The sequence below is a fragment of the Dermacentor andersoni genome, chromosome 1 (genome assembly GCF_023375885.2).
Source record: "Dermacentor andersoni chromosome 1, qqDerAnde1_hic_scaffold, whole genome shotgun sequence".
Taxonomy (NCBI): Eukaryota; Metazoa; Arthropoda; class Arachnida; order Ixodida; family Ixodidae; genus Dermacentor; species Dermacentor andersoni.
In genome coordinates, this window is record NC_092814.1 from 373,304,785 (window position 1) to 373,328,721 (window position 23,937).

At 46.0% G+C, this 23,937-nt stretch overlaps 2 non-coding genes across 2 annotated transcripts; both read left to right on the top strand.

Annotated features, from left to right (window-relative positions):
• The first annotated feature begins 316 nt into the window (after positions 1 to 316).
• TRNAR-UCU (transfer RNA arginine (anticodon UCU)) lies at positions 317 to 391 on the top strand. The gene has a single exon. It is a non-coding gene; the product is annotated as a tRNA-Arg (tRNA).
• Positions 392 to 10,333: 9,942 nt separating this feature from the next.
• On the top strand, positions 10,334 to 10,408 carry TRNAR-UCU (transfer RNA arginine (anticodon UCU)). The gene has a single exon. It is a non-coding gene; the product is annotated as a tRNA-Arg (tRNA).
• Positions 10,409 to 23,937: the final 13,529 nt, after the last annotated feature.

Consider the following 23,937-nt stretch of genomic DNA (forward strand, 5'->3'; position numbering starts at 1 on the left):
ACGAACATTACGATATTTTCTAATGCGAAATTTGAGCTCGGCTGTATACGAGTTTTCGATCCGCGATATGCCGAGGCAAAGAATTTGAGACCGAAATCACCTCACCAAGTGACAGTGGGCCAGCGCCGTCAGCGCCTTCGCAAACGGAGGGGCAGCATTCGAACGCTGGCATGACGAGCCCCGTCGGAACCAGCTGTGGACGAAGACGACGACGAAGGAGGCAGAAGTGGCACGAGCGCGTTCACGCGGTCGCGCCGAGGAGCGGCGACGCTCTGGCCAGGATTGGCCAACTCAAAGCTTCGGTCTGAGCGTGAGAGCCCCCGTAGCCCAATGGACAAGGCATCGGTATTCTAAACCGAGGATTGCGGGTTCGAGTCCCGCCGGGGTTGCACATATTTTGCGTTCGTGCTTCTCGTTTTTTTTCATAAATCGTCATCTGCGCCACTAAAAATTTTCAGTGAAGCAAAGCACGAATAGAGCACATGCCGTCTCTTACTTTTGCTACAGCCGAAATGTTGATGAAGCGTTATACATGGCTTCTTCGGTTCTTATCAGTTCTTTGTGCAGGAAGTCTGAGATCTTAAAGCTTATTTTTGTACACAATTTTTATCATCGGCGTCGCCATTCATATTGTTGAGAGAGGTAAAGTCTGCAGCATTCGCATTTTTATGAGACAACACACTCAATGATTGAACTGTCTCGTAAAGAAACTTCAATGTAGTTCGCCTTCGGGGAGCTAGTTTTGTTCACCTCAGTTATAGATGACGATTCCCGCTTCTTTGAAGGTCAGAACCAGTCATCTTTTTCGCCGATTGTTGTCCTTGTTGTCGTTGCCCTGATTTCTTGTAGTCCATATCCAAAGTTGACGATTGGCGATGAATCGGGTGTTTAGTTTGGGTGTATAAACTAGGGAAATAATAATTTGAACATTGAAACTTAAGAAATTACATTTCTCTGAAAGCGAAAAGGATATTGCGAAACAGAACGCAGGCATAGCTTTTCGTGTTCTTTTTGTCTGAGAAAATGTTCCATGTGCACCCCGAAAAGAAACGAGATCAGACCAGTCGGCCACGCGATCTGGAAGTTATTTGCACAGAAAAACCCCTCAAATTCACCTGAGTATATACTTAGGCTTGTATGCTTATACTGTGTGCTTTGAGCTCATCGGCCCTTGCAGTGCCTCGGGAAACATTGACGACGCCTGGAGGATTGTTACTCTAGCCACTGTCATACTCTGTCACATTGTGAAAGTCGGATTTTTTTTCTATCTGGAAGCACAGACTATCTAGCTCTTTTTGTAGGAGCCTATAAACGGGAATACTAAATTATGCAAGCTTCATCGAAGTCCTCTGTCAAATATTGGAGGCTTGCACTGCTTTCTAATAGACTGTGCTTGTCCTTGTGTGCTTTTCTTGTTTAGTATAAGCGTCAAATTCTCGTGCGACTTTTGCATGCCTTCACCTCGCCGTCCGGCGAAGCGACGCGTGCGCTATTGCTAGAACATCGGCGCCAGCGTGTGTCTCGCTTTTGTCGTGTGGAGCAGTGTTAGTTATGTTTGTCATCTAAGAATATATGTCCAAGAAATTCCGATCCATGAATAGAAACACCGCGTTACGATGACGTGTATTCTTGGCGGAGCGTTGCGGGAAATGTCACTGCCTCCACAGACTCGAGCGCACACTTTGTGGAAGGCTTCACATAGCCACATAACCACATAGCAACTGCTTCAAATGCTCTTATATTAGAAGAACAATAATTGATTGGAATAAACTTCCTGATGAAGTCGCACCCCGGAAGAAATGAATAGGCAATCTTTGATTACCGATAACTCCACTCGCATGCTGCGTATTCGTAAAATGGCGATCGAGGCTACATGTGTCTGCTACAATGCACTTTACTAGACAAGGTTTGGCAGGGCCCCTTGTGAGTGTAACTTCCAGCATGAATTAAGGAACAATAATTACGGCACTTTTATTTCCAACCACAAGAAGGGGGGCTCACAGATGGAGTATCACACAGCGGTATAAAAGTTTAAGCATGGATAAGGTACGCCAGAAAGGCTCTCCAACGTTGGAACAGTAGGACCTATCTTCTTCAAAGGCCTTTCACTATAACAGGTCCTCCTATCGAAAAGTTGTTCAGCCTTTCTTAATCACCTTATCCCTGTTTGTGACTTTTATACCACCCTTACATACAACAGTGTTTCGTGAAACAAATAACGGAAACACGCCCAGGATCAACGTCTACATTCCTTGAGACATCGGCAAGAGCAGCAGCTGAAGACATTACAACCTCTCAAACCTCCCTTCTCAAACTGCTGAGCAGAGGAGCATTGCTAAGTGAAATCAGACGCTTACGAAGATATGCAACAAGAGGCTTCGTGTTGTTGCGGCACGGCGCAGCTACACGAACAGGCCGGCGAGTAGATGCGCTCATGGGCGGTGTTCCGGCATTGCGGGGAGCATATGCACGGATACTGGTGATTTGTATCTCGGAGCTGCACCACGCCGAAGGCTGTATCGGAGGGAAAATCAAGCACCAAGAAAAAAAAAAAACAGGAGCACTCTGAACTGCAAGCATGCTTCGTTTGGTAGAGAATGCCTGCTATGAGTTATATTCGGAACTGCCAAGTACCATATATATATATATATATATATATATACCCATATTTACCCAGTTCTGGGTAAATATTCACAGTGAAGTAGACGCGCGTATAAAGCAGTTTATTGACGTTTCGGCCGGGGTCCTGCCTTCATCAGAATACATTGCATGGTGTCAGTACAGTTAATATACATATGCATATCAACCAAATGAAGATACGTTTACATGAAAAACGAATAAAATGGGCGAAAAAAATGCATCTGAATTGTTCAAAGGACAGCTGATACGTGTATAGACCGGTGGCAATTGCAAACATATCATCTAAAATACAAAGCATAAAAACGCACCGAAATGAATTACAAAAACCAATCGCCACGTGACAACAAAACGTCAATATGTGCTCAATATGTGTTATCTTATCAAGCAAACACAGACACAGAAAAAGGGGAATAGTGACGTACTAGTAGAAGAAGGGACAAGTGACGGGCTACAAAGAGAGGCAACTAAATTTTCCTACACATTCATTCATGCCTCACGCTACGGTATCAAACTTATACATAAGGAAGGATTCGCGGGCTTTTCTATCATAATTTGAACGAAATCCATCATCATCAGCCTGGTTACGCCCACTGCAGGGCAAAGGCCTCTCCCATACTTCTCCAACAACCCCGGTCATGTACTAATTGCGGCCATGCCGTCCCAGCAAACTTCTTAATCTCATCCGCCCACCTAACTTTCTGCCGCCCCCTGCTACGCTTCCCTTCCCTTGGGATCCAGTCCGTAACCCTTAATGACCATCGGTTATCTTCCCTCCTCATTACATGTCCTGCCCATGCCCATTTCTTTTTCTTGATTTCAACTAAGATATCATTAACTCGCGTTTGTTCCCTCACCCAATCTGCTCTTTTCTTATCCCTTAACGTTACACCTATCATTCTTCTTTCCATAGCTCGTTGCGTCGTCCTCAATTTAAGTAGAACCCTTTTCGTAAGCCTCCAGGTTTCTGCCCCGTACGTGAGTACTGGTAAGACACAGCTGTTATAAACTTTTCTCTTGAGGGATAATGGCAACCTGCGGTTCATGATCTGAGAATGCCTGCCAAACGCACCGCAGCCCATTCTTATTCTTCTGATTATTTCAGTCTCATGACCCGGATCCGCCGTCACTACCTGTCCTAAGTAGATGTATTCCCTTAGCACTTCCAGTGCCTCACTACCTATCGTAAACTGCTGTTCTCTTCCGAGACTGTTAAACATTACCTTAGTTTTCTGCAGAATAATTTTTGGACCCACCCTTCGGCTTTGCCTCTCTAGGTCAGTGAGCATGCATTGCAGTTGGTCCCCTGAGTTACTAAGTAAGGCAATATCATAAGCGAATCGCAAGTTACTAAGGTATTCTCCATTAACTCTTATCCCCAATTCTTCCCAATCCAGGTCTCTGAATACCTCCTGTAAACACGCTGTGAATAGCGTATGAGAGATCGTATCTCCTTGTCTGACGCCTTTCTTTAGTGGTATTTTGTTGCTTTCTTTATGGAGGACTACGGTGGCTGTGGAGCCGCTATAGATATCTTTCAGTATTTTTACATACGGCTCGTCTACACCCTGATTCCGCAATGCCTCCATGACTGCTGAGGTTTCGACTGAATCAAACGCTTTCTCGTTTTCAACGAAAGCTATATATAAAGGTTGGTTATATTCCGCACATTTTTCTATCACCTGAGTGATAGTGTGAATATGGTCTATTGTTGAGTAGCCTTTACGGAATCCTGTCTGGTCCTTTGGTTGACAGAAGTCGAAGGAGTTCCTGATCCTGTTTGTGATTACCTTCGTAAATACTTTGTAGGCAATGGACAGTAAGCTTATCGGTCTATAACTTCTGAAGTCTTTGGCGTTCCCTTTCTTATGGATTAGGATTATGTTAGCGTTTTTCCAAGATCCCGGTACGCCCGAAGTCATGAGGCATTGCGTATACAGAGCGGCCAGTTTCTCTAGAACAATCTGCCCAACATCCTTCAACAAGTCTGCTGTTACCTGATCCTCCCCAGCTGCCTTTCCCCTTTGCATAGCTCCCAATGCTTTCTTCACTTATTCCGGCGTTACCTGTGGGATTTCGAATTCTTCTAGACTATTATCTCTTCCATTATCGTCGTGGGTAACACTGGTACTGCATAAATCTCTATAGAACTCCTCAGGCACTTGAACTATCTCATCCATATTAGTAATGATATTGCCGGCATTGTCTCTTAATGCATACATCTGATTCTTTCCAATTCCTAGTTTCTTCTTCAGTGCTTTTAGCCTTTCTCCGTTCCTGAGAGCACGTTCAATGCTATCCATATTATGCTTCCTTATGCCAGCTGTCTTACGCTTGTTGGTTAACTTCGAAAGTTCTGCCAGTTCTATTCTAGCTGTAGGGTACGAGGCTTTCGTACATTGGCGTTTCTTGATCAGATCTTTCGTCTCCTGCGATAGCTTACTGGTACCCTGTCTAACGGAGTTACCACCGACTTCTATTGCACACTCCTTAATGATGCCCCTAAGATTCTCGTTCATTGCTTCAACACTAAGGTCCTCTTCCTGAGTTAAAGCCGAATACCTGTTCTGTAGGTTGATCCGGAATTCCTCTATTTTCGCTCTTACCGCTAATTCATTGACCGGCTTCTTATGTACCAGTTTCTTCCGTTCCCTCCTCAGGTCTAGGCTAATTCAAGTTCTTACCACCCTATGGTCACTGCAGCGCACCTTGCTGAGCACGTCCACATCTTGTATGATGCAAGGTTTAGCGCAAAGTATGAAATCTATTCATTTCTAATATCGCCGTTCGGGCTCCTACACGTCCACGTTCGGCTATCCCGCTTTCGGAAGAAGGTATTCATTATCTGCATGTTATTCTGTTCCGCAAACTCTACTAATAACTCTCCCCCGCTATTCCTTGTGCCTATGCCATGTTCCCCTACTGCCTTGTCTCCAGCCTGCTTCTTGCTTACCCTGACATTGAAGTCGACCATCAGTATAGTGTATTTTGTTTTGACTTTACCCATCGCCGATTCCACGTCTTCATAGAAGCTTTCGACTTCCTGGTCATCATGACTAGATGTAGGGGCGTAGACCTGTACAACCTTCATTTTGTACCTCTTATTTATTAAGTTTCACAACAAGACATGCCGCGCTCTCGTTAAGGCTGCAGAATTCCTGTATGTTACCAGCTATATTCTTATTAATCAGGACTCCGACTTCTAATTCTCGTCTCTGCGCTAAACCCCGGTAGCACAGGACGTGCCCGCTTTTTAGCACTATATATGCTTCTTTTGGCCGCCTAACTTCACTGAGCCCTATTATATCCCATTTACTGCCCTCTAATTCTTCCAATAACACTGCTAGACGCGTCTCACTAGATAACGTTCTAGCATTAAACGTTGCCAGGTTCATATTCCATATATATATATATATATATATATATATATATATATATATATTATATATATAACGAAGATGCCCCAGATGATGCGCGAAGAAGTCGAACAGGGAAGGTGATGATGGCCATGCACAAATGAAAACGAAGAAGTACGTGAATAGTGCTTACAATAACTTCCACCGTCGTGGAAGTGGCCAGTCTACGCAGATTAGAGATTGTCTAAACGGGGAGTGAAGGGCTTCACCCGCGAGACGTGAACAATTTCGGCATTCCGGCGGTGCCGGCCAGTGACGGAGTGTATTGGGCGGACGAGATAGTTCATTGCAGATGTTTGCTGCACAACGGTGTATGGGCCAATGTGGCGTTGAAGGAACTTCTCACAGAGGACAGGAATGCGGACTGGAGTCCAAAGCAGGGCTCGGTCTCCAGGGTGAAAACGGAGGTCGAGGCGTTTGCTGTCGCAGCGACGTTTGCGCTCAGCTTGGGTAGCTTCTGTGCGTTGCCGGGCGATTTGACGGCAATGTCCAACTCGGGCAGAAAAATCTTCTGGAAGGGACGCGATCGGCGAGGAAGATGCTAAAAAGAATTCTCTGTCAAATATAGTGGAAGGAGATCGTCCATACACAAGGAAGAAAGGGCTGTAGCCGGTAGTCCGTTGAATAGTAGTATTATATGCGAATGTCAGAAAAGGAAGAATTTTACCCCAGTCAGTGTGGTGAGGACGGAAATACATGGAAATCATGTCAGACAGCGTACGGTGGACGCACTGAGTAAGGCCATTGGTTTGCGGATGATAGGTAGAAGTAGATTTGTGGACGGTATCAGCGGTGCGAATAAATTCCTGGAGAACATGGGAAATAAACGCTTTGCCACGGTCACTCAGAAGAACGCGAAGAACCCCGTCGCGCAGGACGATCGAGCGCAAGAAACAGTCAGCGACCTCAGAAGTGGTACCGGATCGCAGAGGGGCAGTCTCGGAATAGCTTGACGTAAGATGACATGAGAGCAAGATGACGTCTTGTGCATGGTCAAAGACGACATTTCAGATCACCAAACAGCAGTATTGTCGTTGCAATGTTCCCCTCGCAGTAAAAGAGATAAGATTCAGTGTTACCCGAATTTTTCTCGTGCAGATGACGCGTTTGTAATTGATACGCGAGCATTTCATCTGGATAACCTTAAATATAATACTGCTAGCATGTACGATGTGTTGCTTTTATTTAAAGGCATTATATTCAACTGTCTCCCTCACATTGTTCTAAAGGTTGTAAAGAATGCTGCGGGTCGGAATACCTGGATCTCTCGGGAGACGTTGCGCTAGCAACGCAAGCATAAATAGCTTAAACGTTCCGCAAAACTGAAAACTTGTGCAAATTAGGAAATGGTCATTGAGGAAGCGTGAAATAATTTAAAAGAAATGATCATAAATGACAAACCGAATTACTTTAATGTAGAGCTTCCTAGTTTTATGAAAACGTTTCCACGGAAATTCTGGAGGACGATGACTCATTCTTCTTCCCGTTCCTATATGTCCATAATAGGCGGTAATAATGTCCACGATGAGCAGGTTGTATGTTCTGTATTTAACAAACATTTCAGTCGTCTATTCACATATGATGAAGGTTATCAGCCTTCTTTTTATATAGATTGGCCTTCCATTCCGGATATTGTTATTTCTGAGCATGGTATATGTCACTTACTGTTAAAAATTGCCAAATAGAAAACCCCGGCCCAGGTAGTACGCCAAATTCCTTCTTAAAACGCTATGGCGATTGGCGTGCGATATACTTGAAAATTTTGTTTAGTAAAGCGCTTTAGGATGGCATGCTTCCGGATGACTCGAAAATAGCAATAATAAAACTTACATAAATAGGGAAACAAGAATTGCATAAAAAATATCGATCAATTTCTCTGACTTCGACAACATGCAAAATTTTCGAACGCCTAATCTATAAGCATGTAATTGGTTCTTTTGATGAGCGTTGCGTATTGACGAAAGCTCAACGTGGATTTCGGCACGGCTTCACCACAAACACTCAATTACTAGAATATATTCAAGATTTTGCAAAACAATAAATAATACAAAACAAAGCGACGCTATGTTCATGGATTTAAATAAATCATTCGACAATGTAACCCACAGCTAATTACCTCACAAATTAATTATTTACTCACAAAAATGAGCAATTAAAATGGATAGAAGCATACCTAACCAACAGCTCCCCATAAGTTAGGATAAATGAGACTTCCTCCGACACATTACCTGTTGCTTGTGGCATTCCCCAGGGATCCGTGCTGGATCCTCTATTATTCTTGCTTTATATAAATCACATTGGCAGTAATGTATCTGTCAAAATTAAACTTTACATGGATGACTGTATACTATAGGATGAAATTGCCTCACCGGAAGATTAAGTCATGCTAAATAGCGAATTTGGCAAAATAATTGGAAGGTGCCATCAATGGCAAACCTCTGTTAACTATGAAAAGACCGTCTGTATGATAATAACACTAACGGAAAAGCCCCTTCTCTTCCACTATTTTGCCCGGAACACTTATATTTCTGTGGTATCTCGCTATAAATTTCTCGGCCATACACATATCTCACAATCTTCCCTGCTAAAGCCATACTGACACTGTAACGATTAATTGTCTTCGCCAATTGTTCACCCTCAGAAGGTGGTTAAAATACTCGACACGAGCTGTGCGCCTCCTGGCATATCATACAATACTTCGTCCTACTTTATTATATGCAATCACCATTTGGGACCCCTACACAAAATTAAATATAGAAAAATTAGAAAGAATTCAAAAGAAAGCTTTCCGATTTATCTACAATTCTTATGGTCCAATTTCTATAAGAGATCTCCATAAACGTTGTGGCTTCTGTTCGATTAGAGAACAAAATCGTGCTCCCCGTATAAAATTATTTTTTCAGCTAACGAATGGCCTCTATTGTATTGATACCTCGCACATCTTAACACCCTGAACTGGCTATGCTACTCGCTATAAACACTTTCGAGCAGGGAACCCGTTAACACCGCATAGCCATTGCTTCAAATGTTCTTATCTTACAAGAACAATAGTTGATTGGAATAAACTTCCTGATGAAGTCATTACATTAAATTCGTTATTCTGTTTTAAGGCGCACAATCATTCTTGGCTCAATCGCACATAGTTTCTTTGCTCCTTTTTTCATGCAATCTGTCCTTTTTGCATGTGCGAAGCGTTCAAGCATCGACATGATTGCTTGAACTGTATGTTTGTATGAATGTACTTGTATGTTCCCACCCTGCTAAGATCTTGTAAAAGATGCCAGTATCTATGAATAAAATTGTCTGAAAAAATAAATAAGACTCACATCAAAACGAAATAGAAACCTTATCGCCTCTCGTTTAGAGACAAACTCTGGACTGTATCAACAAAAGAACAAATCTATAGAAAGGCCAAGTCGTCTAAAAGAAGTCTGTAGATTTCTATAGACAGTATAAACTCTTTTTCAAGGGATGGTAGTAACGGGAGTAATCATTTTTTTTACAGCACGCCGGCGCCTTCAGTAGTGCTGCAACAACATTGAAATTAGTTGGTAGGCTGCTTCTTTTATACGAAAGGCTGGGGACGTCCCTCCACACGACGAAAGCTGCCGTCTGCGTGGCAGCTGGCGAAACAGCAATCTCCACCGGGAAACGTATGTGGGGAGCTCTACGTGCTTGGTATTGTTGTCAGGAGTGCCTTATGGTCAATTAAGTGGTTCGGATGACGTTTTTATACTTGTTCTTTATTGAAACGTGCGCTGTTCGGTATGTTGCGTGCTTGATTCCAAAGAATGCATGTACGGTTCGTTTTACTTAGCTGACATTAAAGATTCTGCCTTAAGCGGGCAAGAAGCGCTGCTCCTGGCCCTAGACCGCCGCCGCGATCGGCCAACATTTTCGCTGACGGATGTGGACACAGAAAATGCAGACGAATGAGAGGCTACCAGTTTCGCTGTAATTATGTACTACGATTACGATATTCTCTAACGCGAAATTTAAGCTCGGCTGTATACGAGTTTTCGATTCGCGATATGCTGAGGCAAAGACATTTAGACCGAAATCACCTCACCAAGTGACAGTGGGCCAGCGCCGTCAGCGCCTTCGCAGACGGAGGGGCAGTATGGGAACGCTGGCATGACGAGCCGCATCGGAACGAGCTGTGGACGACGACGACGACGAAGGAGGCAGCCGTGGCACGAGCGCGTTCACGCGGTTGCGCCGAGGGGCGGCGACGCTCTGCCCTGGATTGGCCAACTCAAAGCTGCGGTCTGAGCGCGAGAGCCCCCGTAGCCCAATGGACAAGGCATCGGTATTCTAAACCGAGGATTGCGGGTTCGAGTCCCGCCGGGGTTGCACTTATTTTGCGTTCGTGCTTCTCGTTTTTTTTTTCTTTAATCGTCATCAGCGCCAGTTAAAAATTTCAGTGAAGCAAAGCACGAATAAAGCACATGCCGTCTCTTACTTTTGCTACAGCCGAAATGTTGATGGAGCCTTCTACAAGGCTTCTTCGGTTCTTATCTGTTCTTTGTGCAGGAAGTCTCAGATTTTAAAGCTTATTTTTGTACACAATTTTATCATCTGCGTTGCCATGCATATTGTTGAGAGGGGCAAAGTAAGCAGCATTCGCATTTTTATGAGACAACGCAGTCAATCATAGCTTTCATTTTCTTTTTTTCTGAGTACATGTTCCATGTGCACCCCGAAAAGAAACGACATGAAGCCTGTCGAAAACGCGCTGTGGAAGGTATTTGCAAAGAAAAAGCCCTGAAATTCCCCTGACTATATACTTAGGCTGCAGACGTATGCGCTGTTTGTAAATACGTTTTTGTTAGCCTTTTGTAGTTTGTTGACATTCTTTTTCCCCGGTATGTCGGCGTGTTTAAGCAACTCTTCAAACAATATATTCAACTCTTCAAACAATATATTCACCGACAGTGGACTAGTTGCAGTACTAGACGGTGATTACCCACACTGGCTGCTCAACACCAATGGCTGCTGAGTATCACCTCTTAATGGCTGCTCAGTATCAAGGTAAATCTTGGTGCATTTTCATTGTTACGTACATCAACTATGACGCTAAAACCAACAGTCGTGATTGTTCGCTTACCGTAAAAAATTCCATATAATGGAAGCGAAAACAAGAGCGTGTTATCATATCACGCAAACGACAAATCGAAACTATGCCCGAGTCGCCTACACTATATGCAGCCGGTTCGCTCTACGAAATGCGCTCACCTAATCATGAGCTATTGACGGAAAACATCCTTGCTAAAACTTAACGTTCAGTGTAGTTGTCGTGTACTTGTCGTGTAGTTGACTTGTGGCAGACACCAAGGTACAGGGAGACACCGCACACCGCTGAAACAAGCGTTACGCGCCTGGCGCTGACGTTGAGAATTGAAAATGACGTGGAAACATGGCGCGCCGCCGTTGTGTGCCACTAAAATCCCTCAAGCTGCCACCCAGGGCGACGAGGGTGCGAGTGCCCTTTTCCGAAAAGTCCGAGTGCCCTTTCCCTTTTCATTACTGGGTCTCTCTCTCTCTCTCTCTGCGCGCCATGCGCGCGAAACGGGTTGCTTTTCTTTTCTATTTCTCTGTTTTATTTTTCATGGATAAAGGAAAGGCATTGCTGCGCTGTATTACAAACGCTGTGGGCTATCGTATGGAACTGACACGCACACTTTGATGAGTTAAGTGTTTGCAAAAGCCGTTACAAGGCCCGTCAGGCGCTTGCATCATTGCCAACGAGGATAAGTGATACAATGCGTTTCTGGCATATCTTCCAGCGTACTGCCAAATGGGATACCTGCACACATGTTGGTGCAAGTTTTCTGATCCAATCATAGGTCAAATCAATCTGTACAGTAATTGTGTACGCATATGCTCGGCCTACAAGAATACCTCCTGCGAAGCACTGGGTGGGTTCGGATGATTTGGCACTTAATTAAGTGAGTGAGAAACTTTGATGACTTTATTGAGCCGGATATCAGTCTACGAAAAACCACCCGATATTACTGACGCAGCAGAGGTATGAGGGCAACGTCAAAAGTATCCGAGTATCGGAAGACACACAAGGCGCACACAAAATGTGCGACATCGGTTCATCACACACTCACAAAGTCTGCGTTGTCAGCTACAAACATTACGAGTCTCTGTGCTGTAAGCTTGATGCCTGTTTCCAATCCGCTTGTAGCTAAAATTGGTGTTCATAACATCTGTTAGCAGGATTGGATCGGCGTTTTGTTTTCTTTATTCTACTGCCGCAAAGGTCATGCTTTGACAACTGTGAAGACTGTCTTGGGATTGCCGAGAGCGACTACGTAGTTCATGTCATATGATCAATAAATGCGGAGATATGCACTGTTTGTATGCTAAAATCTAAGCATAGGCTCGAAAGCAATCTCAGCAGTATACAACTTCAGTGGCTAATATCTAACGTATCTCCGTATTATGCACCGGTATGTGCGCTTGCCTACCGCGTACACGGGTTGGGCCGCCGATGAACGACTTTTGTCTGCAGTCAATCTATAGACGGCATGTAAACCTAAAGCAATAAGACTTTTACAGTATCGGCTATCTTCTTCTTCATCTCACGGCTTACCACCGTCGGTATATGGGATGTTCGCTCATGTTAACATAACCTTTGGTGACGTGTCGCTCTATGGCCTTCATCGGTGGTGATATAGGAAACCGTGGCGAATAATTTGAATTGCAAAGAAGTATGCAGGATGCTTCACCTAAATTGAGCCGAAATTTAAAATATACAGATGCTACGTAGCTGGAGAGAACAAATGTAATGTTTTCCGCCGATTTAAAGCAGTTAGTTTATTTTTGCGTTCCCCTAATTAGGTAATTAGTCTTAATTGAAAAGTCACAGGGAGAAAATTATAGAGGAATGTGAGAGACTCCCGATACAGCTTTCTGTTGCTTAAAATGTGCTACATAAAAGTGTTTTTCTGGGCATGAAACAAGCTCGCGAATAGGCGCAATGTACAGGCGCCGAAAAAAAGTTGTATACTCCACGCAGCGGGAGCCGGAGCAATGTCAAACTGCATCTCAACGCCATCTACAGGCAGCATCTGGGATCGAGACAGCCAATGGGTGCCCTTTATTATCTGCAGGCATGTCGCTTGACTCGTGTCAATGTTTCGTGCTTGAGCTCGCCAAAATACCGAGCGACACCGCTGCAGTAGCAATCTGCGTGCAGTGCACCACTTTTGTCGGCGCCTGTACGTGCCTCGAGCGGCAATACGGTGGCAATATATATACATACAGTGTGTTTCATTGAATAATCTCAAATTTTTAAAATTTTGTAAAGCTCTATTCTTGTTTAGGAACTGGTCTACTCGAAGCGGCGGATACTACTTGGACTAAAATCTGAAACACAAAATCGACTAATTAACAAGAATCCATTACTAAACTTCTTAGCTAATTATCTTATGCCCCATATTGCAATTTACAAATTCAAGTAGTGGATTTAGCAAAACGGATCTACTTGGAACGAATTCTCAGGAATACACGAGTTTCGAAATATAAATTCCCGAACTTTGCGGAAAAATGCATTGCCGTTCCAGTTACTCCTGTGATTCAGTGCATGAAATGACGTTTTGTTAACAATTAAATGGTAGTCCTACGTAAAGTGCGGGAACTTATATCTCGAAACTGGTGTCATCTTGAAAATTCGTTCCAAGTGGATCCGCATCGCGAAATCCACTGTTTGAATTTGTAAATTGCAATATGGGCCATAAGATATTTCGCCTAGCCTGAGGAGCTCCACGGCTAGAATTTGCTAATTGCAATATGTGCCATAATGTGATTACTATAAAAACTTAATTAGTTATTTTGTGTGTGTGTGTGTGTGTGTGTGTGTGTGTGAAGAAGGTATAGACTCGGTATGGACAAAAAATAGACAATTTCTAAGCTTGGAGTAGTGAAAAATATTCGGGACAGTTTATAGACAAATAATGGAAACATTAAATAAAGACTGTGTCAACATTTGTGCATAGGTAGTCTATAGAGCAGAAGCGGACAAATAGAACAAACAGGTTATGAACTTTCGATATATGCAATCTATAAAGCGGGAGTAGGTAAAATTAAATAGAAACCTTATCGACTTTCGCCTACAGTCTACAAACATAGAATTGGCAAAAATAGAGACTGTATCGACATTCGTCCATGGGATATCTATAGAGCGGAAGTAGACAAAAAGAAACACACCTTAGCGACTGTTTCTACAGACCCTCTACAGTAGAGGGGGTAATGCAGCAACAGTACCTTGAACATGTTGCCTAAACGCTTCTTGTTTCCACAGCTCCTGGATTTCTTGGTTTGCCATGCCGTTCGTCACAGGGGCATGGCGCGCCCTGCACCACTCGAACATGTGGTGATTACCGTCAATTCGTCATGGTTCAGCCCTATCGTCCAGGCGTATGATGGGCGTGAATTTCCTGCGTACGTTCTTCCTTCTTTAGTGTTTCTGCGCACTCCCGTGGATGCTCCTAGCGCGGCAACTCCGACCGGTGACGCCATCGGATCGGTGACGCCAAGCTTCAACAGTATTAAAGCTCCGTCGTTCCAGCGCCCCGGCAGTGGGCAATGCAGCAGCAGCAGCAGCAGCAGCAGCAGCAGCAGCAGCAGCAGCAGCAGCAGCTTCAGCATGCTGCCTGAACGCTTCTTCTTGCTTGCGCAGGCACATTACGTGGACGACTAGTACTGTATCCGATCCGATATTCGATTCCTGGTGATGCTTTGTTGCCCACAGAGTTGTTTGCATAGTAGACTATAGACTGCAAGCAGTGGTGTGACAGCTTTGTAACCTTTCAAAACGAATCTTCTGGCATGTGCCGTTATTGAGTAAGTGTTGTCGCAGCTTTTATCTGGCCAAAGTAACATAAGTGCCTGTATCAATGATGTACTGTCTAAACGGAGTACAATTGAAACAGATATCGCTGATTTGAAAGAGCGCATGCTCCTCTCCGAAACTCAACCGAGTACTTCAATGTTATTGCAAACTGATGTCTCTAATGTCAAGAAAACAGCAACCGATTTGGAATACGTCTCCGGTTTAGTATGTAAAGTAGATGAGCTAGTAAACAGAGGTAGAAGAAACAATGAGATTGTGTACGGCCCAAATGAAGAAGACGGGGGAGTCAAACGACAGTCTCTTGAATGTGGTCAAAAAAGATGTTTTCAAGGAAAGACATGGACTTACTATTAATAATGTGGAATGATGTCACCGGCTGGGAAAGAAAAAAGAAAAAGCACGCCCCATGCTCTTAAGGTTCTCGGACTATTGCGACAAAATTTCAATGCTGAAAGAGCACAAAAAAGCTGCAAGAACACTTTCTATAACAGAGGACATTTCTTTGAAAGTTCGTGAGATAAGGAAAAAATTATGGCAATGCTCACAAGAAGGATGTGATGAAGCCTCCAAAGTTAAAATAGTTTTTGATAAATGCAGCATAGATGGTGAAATGTTTGTCTGTGTTGTCTGGAAAACGACAAAAGCTGTAAGCTAAAATGAAGGAGCAAATAATATGACAACCGTTGCCAATCACCATTCACCATCTTAATCCTTAAATGCCGCAGCGTTGTCAACAAAGTAGAGCAGCTTGAAGGCATCCTTCGCTCGCTGGACACCGATATTGCAGTTTTGACTGAAACCTGGTTATATGATGATATGTATGATAGCCAATTTGTCCCGATAAACTACAGAAAGACTGTGACAGAAAAGCTGGAGGCGTTGCCATCATTTTTAAACATTCCCCCCAAATATTAATAATGCCCGACACCTCGGAAGTAAAATGCGTTTTCTGCAACTTTTTTATTAACAATGTCAAATACATTCTTGGTGCCGCATACAGACTCCTAACTCGTCTGTTGCAGAGTTGGAATGCTTAAGAGAAAAGATGTACACCAAATTTAAAGAAGCAGATAGATAAACTAATCTTAACCCGTGAGAGTAACCTGCCAAATGTCGAGTGGAGCACATTCCCTTCCCGCTCCACCACAAATATTCGTTGTGAAATCACTGATATTGCTTTGATTTTTGGCGGATAACAGGTAGATAAGCATTTCACTAGAATCCACAAAGATTCAAAAGCAGTTCTCTATCCATCTTTTGTAGGTTCAAATATACAAGATGACGTCTCATGTGTGGTCACAGACGGCACTTCAGATCACCAGGCAGTAGTATTGCCGTTGCAATGTGTCCCTCGCAGTAAAAATGATAAGATTCAGTGTTACCCGAATTTTTCTCGTGCAGATGACGCGTCTGTAATTGATACGCGAGCATATAATCTAAACTAATATAACTTTAAATTAACTTTAAAAATAATAAACTTTAAAAGTAACTTTAAAAATATTACTGCTAGCATTTACGATGTGTTGCTTTTATTTAAAAGCATTACATTACAGGCACAACACTCGGACACGCTTTGTCCTAACAACAAAAAGAACATCTTAGTCGCGAGCACACCAAAAAGAGGAAACACGAACCGCTATGTACGGGTAAAACAAATCTGCATCCGTGAGAAGATCTTCGAGGTTAGTACCTACGAAGTGGCACCGCAATTTTCGTGTAAAGGCGTCATCCGTGGGATCCCCGTGCAAGACCGTTCGGCGGACATTAATGCAAAGATCGTCAACGACAAAAATCCACTAGCCCTGACCGCCCAGCGCATCGGCAGTAACACCGCAGTAATTGTGGCCCCCTTCGACGGACATCGCGTGCCCAATTTCGCACGATATGAGTCGGTGCTGATGCAATGCACGCTGTAGCGCAGGCAGATAAATATCTGCTATGGCTGCGTTGGGCTCGGCCATCGCGCGGACGTTTGCGCCAACACTGCGGACGCTAACTGCCGAGGCTGTGGTTCCCCGAACCCCGATAGGGAGCATCAGTGTGCACTAGAGTGTAAGCTGTGTGGCGGAGCCCACCACATTGCCTACGTAGTGCGACGACAGCGATGGGAGTCGGCGCGTTCGACGCGAGGCGACGACGATCGTCCTACAACGTCCAAGTCCAACGCCGGCGCCGATGACGATGAATGCACGCAACTTCCGAGAGATAGCCATTGCGTTGGCAAACGATCCCGGTCCCGGTCCAGGGGCCTTTTCGGGAGCCGCTCCAAGTGCGCATCGAGATCCCGGAGCGGTCCTCGGCTCCGTTCCTACAGTGCGCCACGCGGAGCCATGCATCGCGGGGCCGTCCCTGGTCTCTTTCGGGCTCCCGCCCCGGGACCCGCTCCGTCTCCCAAGGATCGCTCAGCCCACTGGCCCCTCCACCTGCAGGCAACTCCAATAAGAATAAGCAAGGCACCCTCATTTGGGCGGACACCGTCCGGGGAAGAGGAAACGCTACATCACAGATAGGGTCAGGTTCACTCCCAGAGCCCGACACACACACCACATCTGAGATGGTGGTGGTGGTAACAACTTTATTGAGATTCTGCTCAGTTATCTGGCACGCCCGAGTCCTAGGATGGCCCCTCACGAGGAGCGACCATTTAAGCCCAGGCAACGAAGGCTTTTTGTAGTTTTTCATCTGGCGTTCTGAGCAGCTCCTCCCACGTCTGTTGTGAGGGAGCTGGCAGGAGCGACCTGGGAGGGGGTACGCCCTCGCACCCCCAAAGAATGTGATTTTGGGTAGCCAATGTTTCGTTTGTGCAATTTTGACATATTCAGTTCCATTGCCCGTTGGTAATTATGGCCAGCCAATGTGGGCTGGGGAACGACTTAGTCTGGATTCGACGCAGGATTGAGGCTTGCGCTCGCGTGAGGCTTGCGTTTGGAGGCGGGTAGATTCGCCTTTTTTTGCTTGTAGTAGTTTGTTATCTCGTGGTATGTGGTCGGTGCCTCATCCATGGGATCCGAGTCTGAGGGGCACACCTCCCGGTTGATTAGACCTCGGGCTACTCAGTGCGCCTCCTCATTCCCTTGATTCCCTGAATGGGAAGGGCCCATACGAGTTCTACCGCATTTTCATTTGTAAAGTCCCGTAGGACTCGCGCTGCACAGACGCCTATGCTGCCTCTCGAAAAGCTGACTATTGCACTTTTTGAGTCGCTTACGATAGTTTGCACGGAGGGATTCATGATGGCCAAAGCAATGGCAGTCTCTTCCCCACGGTGGACACTGTTTTTATGGTCGCGGCGTTGAGGATACTTCCCTCTCCGGTCATGACGCTCACTACGTAAGTTTGGTGATTTTGCTTTGCTGCATCGACATAAGCGGTGTGCTGGTTGCTTTTGTACCTTTCTTGAAGGGCCTTGGCTCTGGCAGACCGCCTCTTGTGTCTCCCAGGGAGCATGTTCTTGGGTAACGGTTTTATAACCAAACGGCGTTTGACCGCACCGAGTAATGTTGTTCTTCCTGCTGAATTCATAACGGGATTCAGCCCGAGTTTACTTAGAATGACCCTGCCGGTTGCGGTGCTGGAGAGTTGTTCACGTTGGGCTGTTGTATGGGCCTCCACGAGTTCGTATAGGGTTTTGAATATACCTAGCTCAAGTAATCGTTCAGTGTTTGCGTACCTCGGGAGACCAAGGGCAGCTTTTTAAGCTGTGCGAATGATGCTGTTAACCTTTTTCTTGTCAGAAAGGCGTAGGTGGTAGTAAGGGAATGAATACACGATTCGACTGATGAGGAAAACCTGCGTCAGATGGCAGATATCAGCCTCCTTCATACCGCGGTGTCGTGTGGCTACTCGTCTGATTAGGCCACATATTTGGCGGGCTGTCGTCTGTAATCGGACAATCGCCTCAGAATTATGTGTGTTATGTTGAATTAGCATGCTCAGACCTCTTACAGTCAGTACGGGCGGAACTGGGCCGTCTTCCAAGCTGACTCGTCTTTTTCGGTGGCGTGTTTGGTTGATTTATCACGGATGACGAGAAGCTCCGATTTTGTCGGCGAGCAAGCTAGACCATTCCGTCGCACAAAATTTTGTACGGTATCCGCGGCCGCTTGTAATGTTTCCGTGATTTCTCCATCGGAACCGTTATTGGTCCAGATGGTGATATCATCGGCATAAATGGAGTGTTTGATATGCGGGATCCTTTCCAGTAATGGAGGGAGGTTTCGCATAGTTACATTAAAAAGGAAGGGGGAGAGGACCGCACCCTGAGGGGTGCCCCTTGTACCTAAACGAAATTGTCCGCTTTTAATGTCCCCAAAATGTATTTCTGCAGTGCTATCCCTGCGAAAGCTTGTAATATAGCTATAATTGCGCTTCCCGACATTCATTTGGGCTAGATTTGTAAGTATTGAAGCATGTGACACATTGTCGAACGCTTTAGTCACGTCCAGCCCTAGAATTCTACGGGTGGCTCTTATAGGGCCCGGATGTAGGATATCTTGCTGAATTTGCCACATAATGTCTTAAGTTGACAGATTTGATCTGAAGCCTATCAACGTATGGGGCAGCAGCTTTCAGTATACTCGGTTAGCCTGTTGCGTAATTCTTAACAGGCTAACCGAGTATACTGAAAGCATCTGAGATGGCATTCCCAAAACACGAAAACGCGCTGATGAAAGAAATGATACACAAACTCACGGCCGCCATCGCTGAACTGGAAAATGACAGCATCGCGCGCGCCGCTACACCCGCCGCCGCCAATGCTGCCAATACAGTGGCGCCATCCATACCGCAACACGTAGGCACCGGTAACTACGATGGCGAGAGTGCACCTAAGAACCGCGCGGTCGCCCTCGACCAGCCTGATCTAAAGCACGAATTACACGATATTAAGAGCTCGCTCTCGGCCATTAAGGAGAGCATCCGCTGCTTCGACGAGTTCATGGCCCTCGTGCAGTCCATCCTCGCGGACCACGGTAATCGGCTGGGCCAAGTTGAAAACTATCTCTGACACGTGGTCCCTCCAGCCATCGGCAAGGGTAAGCCAGTCTCACTACGCACACCCACGCCCAGTCCACCCCCTCACGTGGCCCTTTTCCACCCGCCGGGTGCACGTGCCAACCCCCACATTATTCAAGATGGCATGGCTAAATGACGCGTTTCGCATCTGGCAGTCGAACTGCAGCAGCTTCGCCTTGTAGAAAGCCTCCCTGCAGCAATACCTCCGCAGCCGCGAAGTCAAACCCCACGTCATCCTGTTACAAGAAACCGTAATACCAACTGCCACGTTCTTCGCATACCATGATTATCCGGACCCTCGGGAAGACGCGGTACCACCACGCTGGTCTCTAACAAGATCTGCTGCCTGGCGTACGACCTCGACAGGCCCGAAATCGAATACGTCATGCTAGAAATTCAATCTGGCAACGTGTCTCGACCAGGTGTGTACATCTTCGACGTGTACAGTAACCCCCGCAGCTACAGACAACGGTTCTAACACCTGTTCCAGAAAGCCATCCGCCTCGCCGGCTCTGACCCACTAGTGATTGCAGGCGACTTTAACCTTGCGCATTGCACGTGCGGCTATGCGTACGACTCCCCCAACGGTAACGAGCTCTGGCAGAACGCGAACGACATCGATCTTACCCTCATTACGGATAAGGCTTTTCCCACCCTCACCTTCACGTCCACGCAAAGAGACAGCACTCCGGATCTCTGCTTCATCAAGAATATCGCTGGTGCCCGCAAGTCCAACCTTGCGATAGATCTCGGTAGCGACAACTTCCTACTGGCCTTACACTTCCCAACCGCCGGCAGGATGACCGAGTCGCCACGTGGGTCGATTGGGACCTCTTCTGTAAGACTCGCGCAGAATGACTCCCTCCCGACGACGCTCTGGACCTCGAGACGTGGACGGCTCAACTCAAAGCCGACGTCGCTAAGGCCACCAAAAGCATCAGTGCGGACCTGCCCACTGAGAAGATGTACATACGTCTCGCCCACCTGCTCGAGGCCAAACAGTCTCTTCTGGCCCTTTGGAAAAGCCAGTGTCTCAATCGCAGGCTCCGCAAATGCATATACGAGTTAAACAAGAGAAGATCACTGCCACACCCTTTCCAAACAGCAGTGGGACGAGATCTGTAACTCGATCGACGGGCAGATCCCTGACGGTAAGACGTGGAACCTCCTTTAGCACCTGCTCGACGACACCAACGCGCGTACTAACCAGCGCCATTTGCTCGCGAAGATACTCCGTCAAGCCAAATGGACCGCACCACCGGAAGACGTCACCAAGACCCTCATACGGAGGTCTCTACCGCTTCCCACGGGTGCATTGACTCCTCATCACGAATACACCGGTCCCGACAACACCCTCCTCGACGCCGAATTTTCCGCCGAAGAGGTACGCCGTGCTCTCCACGAAGGTCCTGCACCCTTTGTATCGTTTCTAACCATACGCCGCACGCATCACCATCAACTCGGTTCACTAACACCTTACTTCGCTTGAACTGCCACATACATAGTTTCCTTTTCCCCGCGTAGCATTAGAGTGTGGAATTCGCCGACACAATAACTGACAACGCATTGTGATGCTGCGTGTTTTTTTTTTTTTTTTGCTTGTGATCTTTCATTATCATCATCATTATCAGCCAGTTTTATGTCCACTGCAGGACGAAGGCCTATCCCTGCGATCTACAATTACCCCTGTCCTGCGCCAACCGATTCCAACTAGCGCCCGCGATTTTCCTATTTTCATCGCTCCACCTAGTATTCTGCCGTGCTCGACTGCGTTTCCCTTCTCTTGGTAGCTATTCTGTAACTTTAATGGTCCAACGGTTATCTAACCGGCGCATTACATGGCCTGCCCAGCACCATTTTCTCTCTTTATGCCAACTAGAATATCATGTATACCCATTTGCTCTCTGATCCAAATCGCTCTCCCTCTGTCTCTTTAAGTTATGAATTGCAATTCGTTCCATCGGTCTCTGCGCGGGCCTGAGCTTGTTCTCAAGCTTCTTTGTCAGTCTCCAAGTCTCTGCCCCATATGTCAACACTGGTAAAATGCACTGATTTTACCCCTTCCTTTTCAATGATACTGGTAAGCTTCCAGTCAGGAGCTTACAATGTCTGCCGTATGCGATCGAAGCAATTTTTATTCATCTATGAATTTTCTTCTCATGGGCAGGGTTCCCTGTGATTAATTGGCCTAGGTAAACGTACTCCTGCACAGACTCTGGAGGCTGACTGGCGATCCTGAACTCTTGTTTCCTTCCCCTGCTATTCATCATTGTCTTTGTCTGCTGCATATTAATCTTCAACCCCACTCTTACACGCTTCCTGTTAAAGGGAAGCTGAAACACTTTTCGAAAAAAATGAGTTCTCTGCGGCATTCTACAGTTTTGAGTCCCCTGAACACGAATATCTGGTTCAAAAAGGGCGGAAACAAACGCAAGCGGCTGTTTTTCCAAGAAAACGCGCACCAGCGCCTCAGGGCATCGCGCGAACGCCGCTGTTGCCCGTGATTGGTCGGGGCCGCTGTGACGTCGTTGGCGGTAGTCGCCAGTCGGCGCCGCCGCATGTCTCCGTTTCAGAGCGTAGCACCATTCCTTTCTCTCTGGTAGCACGCGGTTCTGCTGTTCTGGCTTCATAGCTGAGTTGCAAGATGGAACGTTCTCGCTGTCTCCGACAGCTTGTATTGTCCCCGTACATGTTTGAACCCACAGCCGATACGGAAAACGATGGCGGCAACAGAGTCAACGACGATATTGAGTGTGCCAACAGCGAGAGCGATGTGTGCACCTTCTCGCGCGCTGGAAATCTTAGCTGGTACGCATGTTTTTTTTTTTTTTCATGTAGCTGCACGTTGCAATGACGGGAGAAAAAATGCGCTAAAGTGTCACTGGGAACATGCTGCTGGAAGAATGCCGAAGCACTAACTTCTCATTAGATTTACACGGGTGCCATTTCGCGATGTCAAGCACCTTGCCGCTGCTTGTCTGAAGTCCCGTGGTTTTTTCAGCGTTGATACGCGATCGCGAACATAAGTGCCGAGTTTCAAAGCGCGCACATGCAGTGCTGTGAGGTACAGTCATGGAAGTTGGTTATCATACACATCCAGAGATGACCAGAGGTATTATATGTGCAATATTCATACTATGGTTCGACGACTTTGCGAGTGTGGCTCGATCAAGAATCGGTATGCGTGCTCCATGCTAGTGTTGACATAAAGATATTAGGCACTTTTAGCACCGCCGTGTGGTAAACACGATAACTGAACCGCACGTCGAATGTCACTAGGCAAGCCTACACTCCATTTGATACCTCAGGTGCAACGCTGTGGAAGCTACGCACGAAGTCCGGTCACCAAAATTTATTACTGCGCGCGTTTCCGTCTATGCTTCGCAGCGTGCCAGCGGCGTTTGCTCGCGCGAGCATGCACGTGCAGCTGCCGCGACGGGCTGCAATTAAAAAATACCGAAAAGAATTTTTTTTTTAAAGAACGTGTTAGCAGCCGTATAAGTACACGGATGGTTTCTATGGGTAAATTCTCCTTCTTTTTTTTTTTCATTCCGAGCTGAGCTTATATATGGAAAGCTTTCTGAAAAATCGGGTCAAGAAACACCGAACTTTTTCTAAGTGCGAACGCAGCCACTGCAAGAAGTATCTCAAGCCTCCACAGCGTTGCACCTGATGTATGAAACGGAGTATAGCAACGCTAGCAACAACGCGTTTTCGCATTTGTCGTAAGGCTATCCGGCTACGCTAAAACTGTGTTACCAGACGTTAATGGCTGCAAATGTTCGTATTTCTCCAGTGCATCAATGTGGGCCTAATCACGCTTTCATTAAACTAGGTGCACCTGCATGTGCTGCGTATTGATGGAAGATGAAGAGAACTGCTTGTGCTGCCAGGAGGTGCAAGAGATTAGGAAAAAACAGAAGCGCACGCAGTGCGTAACAAGTTCAAGACAATTCAGGACTGTGTGCCTCAGCAGGGCAGTACTGGAAGTGGCACTTGCCCAGAAAG